At 45.4% G+C, this 16708-nt stretch overlaps 1 long non-coding RNA gene across 1 annotated transcript in view; it reads right to left on the reverse strand.

Annotated features, from left to right (window-relative positions):
- Positions 1-16708, reverse strand: part of LOC137616308 (uncharacterized) — a 63511-nt gene that overhangs the window by 20457 nt on the left and 26346 nt on the right. The window contains exon 2 of the long non-coding RNA XR_011039389.1: positions 9108-9180. This is a non-coding gene — a long non-coding RNA (uncharacterized lncRNA). The remainder of the gene's footprint in view (positions 1-9107; positions 9181-16708) is intronic.

The following is a 16708-nucleotide window of genomic DNA, read 5'->3' on the forward strand; positions in this document are numbered from 1 at the left end:
AAAGGTTTCTGTGATGCTTCAGGCATTGTGTGGCTTGCTTTCTCACACTTCTACACTGTCGCAGTAACTTAGGTGAGTGGGAAAATGGTAGGGTGATCAATCATGTTTGAGTTTCTTTGGAAAAGGGAGTCTCGAAGCTAATCATTATGTACATTTTGCCAGAACTGTTTGTCTTTTAAGAATACAGTTCCCCCAAATAGAGAATGTTTGGCGAAGCAAAAAATAGTGCTTTGGCTCCTAACCACACCAATTCCTCAAACTGTTTCTCGATGTTGGGATTAGTCATATTCTCTGAAATGGGAAAAAATAACACGCCTCCTTACCAGTGATGTAGCCAGGAGCAGGCCAAAAAAGCTGGCATAGAGGTTACTTCCATATTCTTCACCTATGATGCTAGGAAAGTGGAAGGGAGGTTCAAAAGCTTGTCGCCAGAACTCCTGGAGTGAGGTTGGCTAAATCAGGATCAATGGACAGAAGGCTGGGATGGGGCTCGAGACGACATCATACTTTCTCCGTCTTGACAGAGCAAGAGGAGGCAGCTCTGCTAGATCTTAAGAATTTTCGGCTGCTGAAACCTGTTTATTAAATGGCTTAAGGGTGCCTCTTGCCCGAGTCTAAAGAAAAAAGTCAAATCTTTGGGGAGTATTTTGGGACTCCGGGACTATCTTGTCAATCATGGTTCGCTTGCCAGTCACTTGGGCATGAGGAGGGTCTCCGAGACCGTCAAGGCGTCTGATAAGGTTCATGATCTAAATGAAATATGAAGCTTCTGTACTGGAAACTGGGACTTCCAGTGGGGTTACCACAGCATTTGTCAGTGGTAACCTCTGGGATTGATTCAGGAGAAACGAATACGATGATATAGACGTAGATGGTACTACCAGGGTAGATTCTTGTTTTGGAATAGGTCTGAAATTTTTAGCTTTATTTGGAACATTTGAATTCCTGTCTCAAGTGTGAGTGATGAGTGAAAAACCTCAGAATATGGGGGAGCCATGATCTATACAGAATGAATAAATTTTTAATGTACTTGCCTACGGCGGCAGGAAGCATTCGTAAATATGGGATTTCAGTATTACCAAAATAAGAAAAATAAATACTTGGTACAGCTTACAGTCCTTCCTGCTGCCATAGTTATGATTGGCAAATTATTGACTCCTCCTTTTTTTTGTTGTTTACGAGGAAACTTCGAGACAGGTGAATACGTGAGAAGTCAGTACTAGCAGTCCAAGCAGTCTCAACAGTCGAGGCAGTTCTGCCAGTCCGGTCAGTCCGGGCGGTCCTTAGTAGGACCCACCACATATCCGTATGCCATTGAGCCCGTCTTCCATCGTCTGTGTGAGCCTGTCCTCCTGGAGGATGTCTTGGACGAGGCTCTGATAATTTTATTAAGAATCAAGGGTCCCTCAAGAGGCATTTGTGAATTATTCCCTTGGTTCCATAATTTAACACGCGTAATTGGTGGCCACCTGGATGTACTCTGCCTCCTACGACTGATTTGTTCATCATCGTCTCAACTTTGACTCACCTTAGTGGAGGATTTGTGGAGAAAATTCACGTTCTCCTAAGCATTGACTTCAATCCCTTCTTGCTCGGATGGACTACGGTGAGTACCAAGTATTTTTGGGGCAAATACTGAATGGTAATCGTAACAATCTTTTGAGCCTTTGTTGCTGCCTATTAAAGTCCTTCCTACCTGCCATCGGTAGAGTACGGATATTCACGAATGTTTAATAGTTATAGAGGATTTCTCTTGTCCTTACAGTGGTTTCGCAACTCTACTGAAGGTTGTTCATGGGTTTATTGTACATAGTGGTAAGCTACTATTTGTTATTTTCTGGATAAATCAACATAAAATTGTAAGAATCTCCTTTAATGCAAACTTACACGGATATTATATTATTTCAGGATAGGATTATCCAGCCTTGATATGGTTGTCATACTTGGTTTTCTGGGGCGGCCTGTGACAGCCGGTGAGAAAGGTCCTTCTTTGTACCTTTCCTAATATAAATCTTCCAAATATACTAGAGAAAGATAAAAGCATGGAATGCAGAGGTTACAACCCTCGCGCGAACACCTTGTAGGTGTCGTGTATTAAACAAAGGCGTGCGAAAACCACTATTCACAGGTTGTCTTCCATTTAGATAATCCCTTCATCAATGGGGAGGGCCGTGACAGGCCCTAGAGAACATAGTTGAACTACCCCACCGACACCTACTACGCACGCCCTCTAGGACATCCTTCTGCAAGAACATATGGCTTGGCAAGGAAGAAAGGGGGGGGGGTCCGTACCAAATATCCGGGAAGGGTTTCACCGGGCGTCACAGGCCTCTTCCCAGAAATAGATTTTTCCTTCGTCAAAATCCCTTTTCTGGGGCGGCCTGTGACGGCAGGTGAGAATGTACGAGAGAATGCCTTCCAAGCCCAATACCATAATAACATAATAAGGAGAAAACAAACACCATGTAAGCCAATAATATAATACTGTAAGTAAACATAAATCATAAACTAGCCATAGGCATAGGGGACGTAATGCTAAAATAATATGAAGACAAGGGATCACCTGAGTGTCCAGTCGTAAAAGGTATCAATCTTACATGTCTAAGCATATCTAAACTTTAAAGGAATGGTAATTACAATAACAGTTAAATCATAGCAATTAAACATGGTAAAATAACTTAGGGCTAACGAACAACCAGGAGAGTGGCGACGTGGTGTGAGAGGTGGTTAGGAGGGAGGAGAGAAGAGATGGAATAAAGAAATAATCAGAGTTTAATGGGGGGAGATAAGACTCCCCGCTGCAACCGTAGGGTATTTAAGGGCCTGTAAGTTCTTTAGATAGTGGCGTTTGAAAACCATAGGAGATTTCCAACCCGTGTATTTTTTAAGATCATCAAAGTCCATGTTCTGGAAGTAATTGATAGAGGTAGCTATTGACCGTATATCATGAGCATGGGGAAATGATTCCGGGTTAGCATGTTTAATGAAGTAGAGGATTTGTTGTCTGATACCTTGAATGGTCATAGTACCCCCTTGTTCCCTGATAAATAAGGGGCCAGACGAGCGGGTGGCAGATCTAGCTAAAAAGGTCCTGAGAGTAGTGACTGGACACAGCGAAGGATCCTGGGGAAGAGAGATAATATTCCAAGGGGACCACCTATTTTGCGGGTCCTCATTTTTAGCTAGGAAAGCTCTGTCTGGGGAAAGCAGTACTTCGCCTGTAGGGAGGAAATCAATGTTTTCCGGGTTAAGTGAGAGAGCTGCTAGTTCTGAGATTCTAGCACCTGAGGCCATAGCTGTTAGAAATAACGTCTTCCTAAGCAGAGTGATTTAAGAGCAGGACTCGTTGTCCGTGTCCGACGCGAGTTTGAGGACATTGTTCAGAGACCAAGAGACTTTTTGCGGCCGATCCAAAGGCCGAAGCCTAGCACATGCTTTTGGAATAGATGAGAAATAGGAATCAGCCAGGTTAATGTTAAACCCAACCAGAAATATCTTCTTCAAAGCTGACTTGATGGTAGTTATAGTGCTAGCTGCCAAGCCCTTGTCAAATAGGAACCTAAAGAACGAGATGGCTAAATTCGGAGTCATACGAGTGTGGTCTGAATTCTTTAGGAAACCTGCTAACTTCTTAACAGCCGAATCATAATGACGAATTGTCGAGTCCCTTTTGTCCGCTTCGATGAAGAGAACGTTTTCCGGGTCAATGTTTGCATCTTTATGGGCTGCAAACTTCATGAAGTCCACAAAGTTAGGGTTTTGGCTATCCTTGAGGAATCTGACACAGTCTGTGTTTGGATTACTTGGGTTAGTTTGGGGAATGGAATCCGGAAGGGTCGGAGTTTCAACTCGAGGAGGAGAGGAAACCAACTGCTCTTTGGCCAGTGAGGTGCTACTAAGGCCACTGCCCCCCGGAAGGAGCGTAGTTTGTGCAATACTTTCATTAGAAGATTCACTGGTGGAAATAGGTAAATCTTCCTCCAATGGTTCCAATCCAGGGTTAATGCGTCTATGGCATAAGCCTAAGGGTCCATGTTTGGTGTCACATAACACGGAAGTTTGTGATTCATCTGAGTTGTGAATAGATCTACCTGAAGGCCCGGAACCAGCCTGAGTATCCACCGGAATGAAATTATGTCCAGAGACCATTCTGATTCCAGTGGTTTCGTCCTGGATAGTGAGTCCGCTATCACATTCTGGACTCCCGCTAGGTGGGTTGCTGACAAGAACCAGTTCTTTTCTGCTGCCAAGGCGAAGATAGTGACCAGGATCTGATTCAGGTTGGGCGACTTGGATCCTCCTCTGTTGATGCAGTGTACTACGGCTGTGCTGTCTGACAATACTCTGATGTGGGTCGACCTCGGAGGAGAGTCTCTTCAGGGTCAAGAACACTGCCATGGCTTTGAGAACATTGATATGGAAGTGTTTCATGGCGGGTGACCAAGAGCCCTGAAACATCTGACGTTCGTAATAACCCTCCCATCCACTCAGAGACGCGTCTGTATGAATTGTCACTTGTGGGGGTGGGAATTGAAGAGGAACCGATTTGGAGAGGTTCTTCGGTTCGGACCATGGCTGTAGTCTCATTTTCAAGACAGAGGGGATCTTCGAGACCTTGTCTCTTAAAGGTACTGTGGTTCTCTTTCTCCAAACTCGATTGATGTCTTTGAGTTTGGCTTTCACTGTCTCTTCAATTCTTGCGCCAGCCTTCCTTACTCTCTTCACTTCTTTCCAAAACTTCTTCTTATTCTCTTCATATGACTGACCCAATCCCTGACCCCACCTCAGGTCAGCTGCCCTCTTTGCCTCACGTACCTTGCGCTTTACTTCCACATTTTTCTCTCAGGAATTAAGAAAATGACTGAATTTAAACTTTGAAATATTCTTTTGAAAAAATTTTATCTAAGCAAACTATTGTCCTACATAATTTTCATATTCAAAGTGGATGACCATGTGCCTACTTACAAAATACTGTACTGAAGCTGAAAATATAACAAAAAAAGGACGAGAAATCACACCTAATTGTTCAATGGTGTTGAAAAAGGATCCTCTTACCATTTGCGTTATGCATCATGGATAAAAATGTGGCTTAGATCACAGATGTTCAGAATGCAAGAGCGGGCCAACTCTCTTATGGAGGAATATGTAAGGTTTTTATCTATAGAGTTAATGAGGACTCAAAGTGTAAGAGGAAAGTTAATTTTAAATCAGGGCAATATTCAGAGAGGACTACGCTAGTAATGTAGTACAATAAATTGTTGTGTGTAGAAGAATTGAGAAAAGGTTCCCTAACAGTAATGTAATGAATTTTCATTCTAAATATATTGATAATTTGTACACTAAAATGTCATTTTACCAGAATACTAGGTTTTTTTACCAGATTACTAGGTTTTAAACAACAAGATATTAACTGTTTTATTAGATTTACCAGAATGTCCTTACTATAGGCTAATGCTAGGGATTTTGAGGTAGACCATTTTGTCTTTTTAATAGCTTAGTTATGGTAAAGTTCTATAGGCTAGCTGTGGTTACTTTCAAGTTAAACCTATTTTTTTTTTTTTTTTTTTTTTTTTTTTTTTTTAAAGTAAGATGAAATAGGATGATTTAATGAGATCAGTATTTTGAAAGCAGATCCTTCTTAAATGTTAGAAACTATGAATTGTTCCTCTGCAAAATGCAAACCCTTCCTTTAATTAGAGAGATTACTTCAGCGTGAGATGGAATCAGGCTTTAAACTTGGATAACAGGCAGATATCCAACTGGTGAGGGTGTGGTGTAAGGAGCCCCGACCTCTCTCCATTCGGCGAGCCTTCACTTTTACTTTGGCTGCTGTCGTGTACGGATGTACAGACAGCTATCAAACTTCTTAATTTTCTCACATTTTTCAGGAAGTGATTATTAGTTGTTAATAACTACTGTACTCTAATTGTTCAGTGGCTACTTTCCTATTGGTAAGGGTGGCAGAGACTCTTTAGCTATGGTAAGTAGCTCTTCTAGGAGGACACTCCAAAATCAAACCATTGTTCTCTAGTCTTGAATAGTGCCATAGCCTCTGTACCATGGTCTTCCACTGTCTTGGGTTAGAGTTCTCTTGCTTAAGGGTACACTCGGGCACACTATTCTATCTCTTTTCTCTTTCTCTTGTTTTGTTAAAGTTTTTATAGTTTATATAGGAAATATTTATTTAGATGTTACTGTTCTTAAAATATTTTATTTTTCCTTTTTTCCCTCCATCACTGGGTTATTTTCCCTATTGGAGCCCCTGGGCTTATAGCATCCTGCTTTTCCAACTAGGGTTGTAGCTTAGCAAGTAATATTAATAATAATAATTGATGCAAGAAGGTCGTTGCTGGGAGAGGGGTGGGATCGGAAACTGGATGTAGATATACACTCCCTCTGTCTTTGGGGGCATGACTGTTTGCAGGCAGCCAAGTGTAGGTTGTGGCATCCAGTGTAGTAGCTGGTCTTCGCCCTAAGGGGAGGAAGCAAGCAGACCTTTTGACCGAGTTGGACTGGGTAACATCCAAAAAGCTTTGGCATGATTTTTCTCTGCTTCTGTTCTCCTCAGGGGATTTGTCTGCTGCTTTCACCCCAGTGCACACACCCCAGGACTGATCCCAGGGGAGTAGCTCCTGAAATGTCAGAAGGCAGGGAAGGGGGTATAGTTAACCAAGATAAGTGCTACCCCTGTCCCTGGTGTTTCCTGATATCTGTCCCTGTTACGGTGATCCCCACCCCTTTCCATGTGGCAGCTGCTGCAACTCGTGTCGGAGGTCTGGGCCTGTTGCCCTCCCTGTGTCAATGGTTGTGTCTCCAGTGTTACAAGTTGCAGGATCATGGGGCATTGAAAGTGTGCCTTCCCCTTTTCTTGTAACAGTATTCCCCAATGCTGTGGCCCCTGTGAGAGAAACTCATGTGGTTCTCCTCTTAGGAGAAAGTCATTGACAACAAGTGAAGCAAGCAGGGCTTTTGTAGGAGTTGGACTGGGTGACACCGAAAAAGCTCTGGCGGAGCCTTTCGCTGCTTCTGTTTTCCCCAGGTTATCCGACTGCTGCTTTCACCCATGTACAACCCCTTGGATCAATCACAGGGGATTATATTGCAAGGGTTCGAAGTCTTCGGATCTACATCAGTGAGTTTTCAGGTTCGCTTGTGTAGGGAACCCCTAATGTTTTCCGCTTCAAGAGAGGCGGCCCCCTTCAGAGGCTGAACTCCTCGCCCTCGGACAATCTGCGGATGATGTGTTGACCTAAAGGAGTTTTATTCCTTAGGAAGTTGGTAGCTAAGGCTATTTATCTCTAATTGCCCCTGAGCTTACTTGTGTCTTAAGTGTTCCCAGTGATGAATGGCACGGGGGTTTTCCCAGTGTCAGGGAGCCCAATGATTCCCCTTTTAGTTCTAGAAGACGAGTAAAGTATATCAGTAGCTTCCGGCACAGGAGATAAGGGGCCGGTGTCGGGAGCAGGGGCAGGAATGTATGGCTGGCTATGGGAAGTGCTACCTTTGTCTCCGGGGTTCCTTGGTTCCTGTTTCCACTTGTTTCCTTGAGGCAGTTGCCCCGACCCTTATGCCAGTGTGCCTGGGCCTCTTGCCCTCCCTCAGTTTCAATGGTTGTATCTCCGGCCTGCAAGTTGACAGTGCGCTCTAATGTTGTGGCCCATGGGAGAATCCAGTGTCACTGAGCTGGAATGAACCACTCTGCATGCAGAGCCTTGAGTTAAAGCTATGAGGAGGTAAAAGCATGTCCACTTCTTTCTCCTCCTCCTCTTCATCCTTCTCTTCTAAGATGAGGATATTGAAGAATCCAGGATGGACAGCTCTAGTTTCCTCTCTTTCAAGGGAGACATCTGTGTGGTTCTCAGCCCTGTAAGGGTTGGAAGCACATGGGAGGCCGATATCTTCAGTGTGGTTCCTGGCCCCGTGAGAGCTGGAACAACGGCCCTGTGTCACAGCCCCCAGGGCTGTGACTGGGACCTTGGGTCCAGTTACACACACACACACACAACCCCACACGCACGTTTAATAACCCACGCCGAGGGTGGAAGAAGGTCTCCTTAAGTTTTGGGCTAGAATTCGTGTCCAGAATACAGTGGCTTATGGCCACACGTTTGAGTACTTCTACTTCCCTCCTTTCAAGAAGAGTTGGGTAGTGATCGAGAGTAGGGCACTGCAGTGCAATTTGAAAGGACCCCAACACCTCAGGCCTGAGGATCATCTTTTTCGTTAGTGCTACCAGGTCCAAGAAAGATATGTCAAGCAACAGTGTCTTTCTGGCTTCGTGAGATGAGCTGTAGAGCATATGCTTCAACTGCTGAGTTGAGGCACCAGCTAGGACCAGAACTCATGAAGTCAGGGGCTTTGGCCCCAACCTAGACTTCAGGAGAAACCTGTCACTGGGCATGACTTAGAATTAACTGCATATTCAAAAATATGTACAGGATGTCACAGTCTGGGAAGATCTGAATATGAAAGATGAACTGAATTATGAAAAATCTGATGTAACATGCATAAAGAACTAGCAGAGCAAGGGTGACAGATATTATCCAAATCAAGAATTAAAAAAAAAAAAATTAATAGACCACATGGATATATCCAACATATCAAGATGAGGGTCGGCAGCTCACGATCAGATACGTGAATAATATTCTAAACAAAGCAGAATGAATGAATTAAAACATTTTCTAAGTATAGACTGATCACCAGAAATCTTAACACACTCAATAATTTTCATGCAATTGAAGAAAAAACTGATTGATTGAGTTTGTCAAAAGTAAATTTGCAATCAAGAATCACACCTGGAATTTTAAATGAGAAATTGTCAATGCAAAGATCTGGATGTTGAGGAGTGACTGTCCTTGACCTGCTTACAACCATTCTTTGAGTTTTGTTAGAGTTCAACTTCATGCCCATAATTTGCACCATCCACTAATGTAACTAGATATCTATTGAGGGATTCTGATTCTGGAAATGGAACTGATGTAAACAAGAGTAGAATTATCTGCATATGTAACAATCTTGATTTCTAGGCCAAACCACATATTGCCCCTTGTCCTCACGGTTTCGGTTATCCGCGGTTCAGAGATCCTTTAATATCTAAATAAAGTTACCTTTACTAGCCTGGTGTTTTCAAACCACCCGTGCTTCTTTGCTCCTGACCTTTGTGCCGTTTTGTTTCCCTCCCTGAAAAATGCAGTGATGAAAAATATATAACTGCCAGGTAAGTTCTATTAAAAAAAAACAACAAATACAGTATACATGAGAACTTTATTTCTAACACAAACTATTCAGTGATGCACCCTTTGCATAAAAATTATATTAATAAAAATGATTCAAAGAGGTTCATACATACATTGTTTAAAAAATATTTGATTTGTAATATAAAATGATGAAACAAATTTGCATTACAGGTAAAGATTTTGAAATTGGATTATTGTCATGTAATTATCATAGGCTTCAATAATTTTCTATTATAGAAGATTCCCAATTCAATAAAGAAAAATTAGGAAATTAGAATTTATATGGAAATAACAATAATTGTAAGGCCATCGCCCCACAACGCTTGAAGCACTGTTTGTAGCATTGTACATATTCTCTGTAAATATTGTTTATGCATTTATGTGCAGAATCATCTGCCCTTCATTTCTGTGTATGACTCATTATTTTATGTCAAGCGTGGGCTTTTATATCAATTGTAAGGTCAATGTAAGAAATCACAAATGACCCCCATTTTTGGGCTCAGGCCATGTCGTCGTGATGGAAGTTCCTTCAAAGGTAGCTTCCAAGGTATATTTGACTACAGTGATATATCCCAGAGAATTTACCAAAGGTATCCAGAATTCTAACTCCTGGAGCGAATATCCCTTAAAATTTTACGAAGGAATATCGTGTAATATCAGAGGACGTATTCTTGACACGTCTCATGGCTATCTACACCCCCCAAATAGAGCTTTCACTACGAGGGGAAAGAGAGGCAAGAATAGGGTGAGTCGTTCCAGAGACATCGCTCTCGACGAGTCACTACTGGTCTGCAAATAGTGCGCCTGTCCGCCACCCGAGGCGCCACCGTCATTCTTTCGCTTATAGCTTCGATAGACCGGTGATTTCCCAGTTTTCTCGCGCTATTTTGGAGTTTTTTGGAGTCTATGATGTCTTCCCCTGCCTCATCAGCCTCTGGAAAGTTAAGTAATATCTTTATCTTGTGTAAATGTAAGCTCTTGCCAGTTTTGCTTTTCGATTAAGATCGTAATTAACGTAACAAGAGCTGTTGCCAGCCGGATGGCGTCAGTGACGCAGTCGTTCTTCTGTTCACTTAGTTAGCCAGAACGACCTTTTCCCGGCATTTATACGCTTTAATAACTTTAGCTATTTAGATTTTTAGCTAGGGATTCTTATATTATGTCTTTGTTGTCGTGAATTTGGCTATTCTGACGAGCCTCACGAGTGCTAGGCTTCCTAGCCTAGGCACCCTCACACTTCATGCATGATATAACCATCCTGGTAAAGTTGTATTGAAGCACAGGCAAATTTTTTACACTTGTTTGATATTACTTAATTATGCTTTCCTCTTCCAAGATAGTATACAGAGAGTTTCGGTGATCGATTCTCAATGCTCCTAGGGTACTAGCCTAGGGGCTTTAGTATACTTTCATACATGTCCCCATTGCTCTTGTATTGCCTTTTAAGGGGAGACTGACCCCTCCTATACCTTTTAAGTCGATACCAATCTCCTAGGAGATTTAAGAGCAATCCCCTTCCCTCTGATTAGCCTAGGCTATTCTCAGTTTTCTTTGCTGTGAACAGAGTTCTGGCAAAGTTTTACTAAGACGTTCCGTTTTCTTTCTCCTAACCACTGAGTCGGTTTTGAGTTTAGGATGGGATATCAGAGTATTAGTCTGTGTTAGGCATCTCCCTGTCCTGGTGAAATGACTTCCCAGGTCAGGTTAAGCTGCCCTTTCAGGAGGCTAGACCTTCCTAGGCCATACTTGGGAGTTTTGTATGACAATTCTCCCTTCCCTGGCCTAGCAGACAGTCCTGTGCCAGTAGTCCCTAGACCGAAGAAAGGATTTCTTCATTGCCTAGGGTCTCTGGTACAAGATTCTGCTCTCCTGCGAGTCGGGGTTCTACGGACACCCTCTCCCTTGACTAACCCAACCTAGGGAAATGACTTCCCCTATCTGAGGTTACTTTACGAGAACAGAATCCTCTAAGTTGGGTAGTGCCTTCGGACATTACCTTAACTATAGGACACCTACCCCTCCCCGCTATCCCTTTCGTGTTGAATGATCCAACACCCTCCTGGCCGTCATTCTACATTGACCCTAGGGTTCTTGTAGGACTGGCCTGAGGCTCCCCATCGTGCCAGCGGCTGTCCTCATATTCCTTAGAGTGTTCATCGATCCTCCCTTGGACTGCCTTCCATTATCCCTCATGACTGGGATATGGTTGGGTGGAAGCCCGAATTTAATTCCCCCTTCCACTTGAACCCTCATTCTGGATGCAGGCTGGCAAGGCTGAACCCTTGCCTTCCTGCATCCTTTCTTTCTGTTGTACTTTCATACTGGGCCAAAGATATTGGACATTCGGGTACCGACTGCCGGCCGCTGAGTAGCCGGCCACCCAATCCTAGTCCTCTGCCGCCGATTGCCTTGGTTCCCCTTGATGGAAGGATCCTCGGCTGCTGGCCGGCAGATCCATGACACCACCAACAGCCGGCAGAGACGCCGCCGCCGGCGGATACTGTTGCCGGCCGGCGGATGCTGTTGCCGGCCGGCGGATGCTGTTGCCGGCCGGCGGATGCTGTTGCCGGCCGGCGGATGCTGTTGCCGGCCGGCGGATGCTGTTGCCGGCCGGCGGATGCTGTTGCCGGCCGGAAGTGCCGCCCCCGCCGGCAGCAGGCAGAGCTGTTGCCGGCCGGCAGAGCCGCCGCCGCCGGCAGCAGGCAGAGCTGTTGTCAGCCGGCGGCCTATCACACAATGCTATGAAGACAATACTTGCCTTCAATAGCCCAGTATAGGCCGGCATGTGCTAGTCTGCCCGGCAGGTGGCCGGCAAGCCTGACAAGTCTGACAACTTGTTGCCAAACAGTCAGTGCTGTAGCCCAAGTTTTTTCCAACCTACAAGGTGCTTCATGGGCAGCCTATTGTGAGACCATCACATATAAGAGAGCGATTCTCTCTTCCTTTAATGGATATGATCCATTATTGTCCTTAATCCCCATTATTGAAACTGGAAGATTGTGTTAAGATATACTAATATCATAGGATATCATCTTCCCCTAAAGATTCTTAAGAATTCTGTTTTCAATATTGGAGGAAGTCATAGCAATTGGCTGCACAGGAAACACATGTAGGTGTCTTTCCTACTTATAGCTTACCCTATCCAAGCTAATATAACATATTATGTATGATGAAATTTGAGAATTTCACCGAATACTAATAGACTTTTCCTTTCTTTACAGGAGGAGCATCCTGGGTGCAGGAATAGGTTTTGCCGGGTCCGCAGTAAGAACTTCTGCGGCCACGACATGTGCAGGGCCCATGCTCGCTGCGCTGTCACCAAGGGGGCTCTCAAATATTGGGACCCGCAGGTATGTACCGTTTGTACTAACCTGGTAACTGAGGCTTTTGATGACCAAAAGTCGACTGAGTCAAGGGACGCAGAAAGGGAGAAGCTGAATAAATGGGTTAGGGGTTTTCAGAAGAATACCTCCGGCCCATACCTTCCTAATGAAAGGAGGAGGGCATGTCTCTTCCCTAGGGCATCTTCGGATGCGGTCATTCCCCAGGCTCAACCTAAGATTCCCCTTGTTCAGATTCCGGTAGAATCTGAAGTTTCGGATGCCTTGGAGAGCATCCAACTTGAGGACAACATGTCGGTTGTCTCAGAGGAGACGGAGAACAATCTCCTAGTGGAGGAGCTGGATCAGGCAGATGATGTTCCACCCGAACCACTACCGGAGAAAGCCGATATGATTTTGGTGTCATCGGCCATAGGAAATGAGCCGGTGCCTTCTACTTCCTCCACTGCGCCCCAACTGGATTCAATTACGAGTACTTTGCACTCGTTGCTGTCCATGGTGCAAGACATGCAACAGAAATCGACCGAGAAGGAGGCCTCTTTTCGGACCGAAATCCATCAACTGGTTGCGGCACGTTTAGCTTCAAAGAAGCTGAACGTTAAGGATCTCCCTGCCTTCTCTGACGTTAACCCTTGGAGGTACGCAGAGCACATGCCCATGTCGGGCGGGAAGATCTTCCTCTCAGATAAACTGGGTACTGTCCCAGTAGAGGATATTGAATTCTGGCCCAGCAAAGGGTCCTACCCGGACTGTTACGTCCGTCTCAGGACGGAACCAGCATCCAAAGAGGAGACAGAGCCCAAGGAAACGATCGTCCTTGAACTCTCTAAGGCTCAGGCCTTATTGACCACCACCTTAAAGGAGAGGGCCTTCACTAGCTCTAAGGTGCTGGCTCTCAGCAAGAAGCACCCGTCCTTCATTGCTGATGCTCAACGTGCCTTCCCCTTTATGGATAAAGGGCTCAAAGCAGCCTTAAAGGCAATCAAGGCAGGGAAACCGTGCCCTACACTCGAAGAGTGTAGACCCTTCTCCCTAGCCTTTCAATCAGATGATGCGGACTGGAAGGATGTCCACAACACCTTCACAGTCGGGAAGCTGGAGGCAGATATTGCCGGACGACAGTTTGGCGAAGACCTCCCCAAACTGCCGGATTTTCTCCTGCGTAGAGAGCAGGAGACAAAAGAACGCTTAGCCGCTTCCTTGTCTCTACAGACTGGCATGGAGACAATGGCTAGCATCCCAGATAAACCAGACATGTACATGGTCTTCGCCAAAGCCCATTTGGCGACGGTGACTAAAGACCTGTACAACTTCATTAAAGCCAGAAGGGCTTGTAGAGAGTTCGTGTTCGCCTCGGCTGCGGTGAGGCACGAACCCAGGAAGCTGATAGCTTCCAACCTGGGGAAAAGACCTCTTCCCAAGTGAAGTGGTCAAAGAGGTTGTGGACAAAGCCGCCACTGAAAACAGGAATCTCCTTTCCAAGTGGGGCTTGTCCACCAAGAGGAAATCTTCAGCTGACGAGGGTCCCCAGCCGAAGAATAAATCAAAGCGACCTAGAGTGCCCTATCGGCCTAAGCAGCAACAGCAGCTTCCCGTGCCCACAGTGCCCCAGACGGTGGCACAACCACCCACCACCTTTCAACTGGTGCCCCAAACTCTGGCGACTCAGTCACCAGTGTTCACCCCAGTGTTTGAAAGGCAGTCTACGACCTTTCGGCCGAAGTCTCGAGGATCCTTTCAAGGCTCCTCCAGACACCCCTCCAGAGGTAGGGGCAACAGGAGTGGACGTGGCCAAGGAGGTAAATCCTCCTCCCAGCACTCAAAAGTGAGATGCTACCGGTAGGAGGGAGACTCTTCTACTTCCGGGATCGTTGGACCTTCGATCCCTGGGCCCACAGCCTAATCAAGAACTGACTAGGGTGGAGTTGGAGCTCAACTCCACCAACCTTCCCTCAATTCTTCCAACACTCAACCCCCATATTGGAAGAATATGTTCAGGAACTCTTGAACAAAAGAGTTATACGGAAGGCGAAGTCCGTCAGATTCCAAGGAAAGCTATTTTGTGTTCCAAAGAAGGACTCGGAAAAGCTCAGAGTAATTCTGGACTTGTCACCACTCAACACGTTCATAGTGAACTACAAGTTCAAAATGCTGACTCTTCAACACATCAGGACCCTGTTGCCCAAACGGGCATACACAGTCTCCATAGACATGATGGATGCGTACTGGCATGTTCCGATCAGCCGTCAAGTTTCCTCCTACCTGGGATTCAAACTACAAAGAAGACAGTACGTCTTCAAAGCCATGACCTTTGGACTAAACATAGCTCCAAGGGTATTCACCAAGCTTGCGAATGCAGTCATTCATCAACTATGCCTAAAAGGAATCCAGGTGGTAGCCTACCTGGACGACTGGCTGGTGTAGGCAGCATCCGAAGAAGAATGCAGGCAAGCCTCCATGGAAGTGATCCAGTTCCTAGAACACTTAGGATTCAAGATCAATCGGGAAAAATCCCGACTGTCTCCAGCTCAGAAGTTTCAGTGGCTGGGCGTCCACTGGAACTTGCAGTCACACTGCCTTTCCATTCCATCACAGAAACGAAAAGAGATAGCGGGATCTGTCAGAAGCCTTCTTCGATCCGCAAGGATATCAAGAAGGCAACAGGAGAGAGTGTTGGGGTCTCTCCAGTTCGCCTCAGTGACAGATCCAGTATTGAGAGCACAATTAAAAGATGCATCAGGAGTCTGGAGAAAATACGCATCAAACGCTCGAAGAGATCTAAAAAGACCGACACCAAATCGTCTGCGATCCCTACTCAAGCCATGGTCGGAGGCCAAGAACCTAAAGAACAAGGTTCCCTTACAACCACCTCCACCGTCAGTCACCATTCACACGGATGCCTCAAAAGAAGGGTGGGGGGGTCACTCTCACCATTGGAAAGTCCAAGGAACCTGGTCTCCCCTCTTCAAAACCTTCCACATAAACTTCCTGGAAGCCATGGCAGTTTTTCTTTCCCTAAAGAAACTGAAACTCCGCTGCTCAATCCACATCCGTCTGGTTCTAGACAGCGAAGTCATTATGAGATGCCTAAATCGACAGGGCTCGAGATCGCCTCACATAAATCAAGTGATACTAGCCATCCTCCGCTTAGCAGAGAAGAAGAGATGGCACTTGTCAGCAGTCCACCTTCAAGGGTTCCGCAATGTCACAGCGGACGTTCTATCCAGAACCAAACCGATAGAGTCAGAATGGTCCCTAGACACAAGATCGTTCTCCTTCATCTTACGCAAAGTCCCGGGACTGCAGATAGACCTCTTCGCAACGAGCGACAACAAGAAGCTACCCCGGTATGTAGCCCCGTACGGGGATCCTCTAGCGGAAGCGATGGATGCAATGTCCATAGATTGGAACAGATGGTACAAGATCTACCTATTCCCTCCAACCAACCTTCTGCTGAGTCCTCGACAAGCTGAGATCCTTTCGGTGGACGGCAGCAATAGTGGCCCACAGTGGCCCAACAACGTTTGGTTCCCCCTGGTAACGGAACTACGCCTGAAACTGATCCCATTGCCGGACACAGTTCTGACTCAGCAAGTGCAGAAATTGACTGTCTCAGCTTCATCAGTGAAAACCCAGAACCTTCATCTCATGATTTTCTCGCCTTAGCGGTCAAGAAACGGTTTGGGATTTCTAGGGACAGTATCAAATTCCTAGAAGAGTACAAGTCAAAGTCAACAAGAAGACAGTATGAGTCTTCCTGGAAAAAATGGGTGGCCTTTGTCAAGGCGAAGAAACCTAAGGAGATTTCTACGGACTTCTGTTTGTCCTTCTTCATCCATCTTCGTGAACAAGGTTTAGCAGCCAATACGATTACTACATGTAAATCCGCCCTGGCCAGACCAATACTTTATGCCTTCCAGGTAGACTTTTACAACAAAATCTTTAACAAGATCCCTAAAACCTGCGCAAAACTTCGGCCCGCAGCTCCTCCTAAGCCCATTTCATGGTCTTTGGACAAAGTTCTTCATTTAGCATCAACCCTGAATAATGAGGATTGCTCGCTGAAAGACTTGACTCAGAAGGTGATATTCTTGTTTGCACTAGCCTCGGGAGCCAGAGTTACTAAAATAG

This window comes from Palaemon carinicauda, chromosome 22 (genome assembly GCF_036898095.1).
Source record: "Palaemon carinicauda isolate YSFRI2023 chromosome 22, ASM3689809v2, whole genome shotgun sequence".
Classification (NCBI taxonomy): domain Eukaryota; kingdom Metazoa; phylum Arthropoda; class Malacostraca; order Decapoda; family Palaemonidae; genus Palaemon; species Palaemon carinicauda.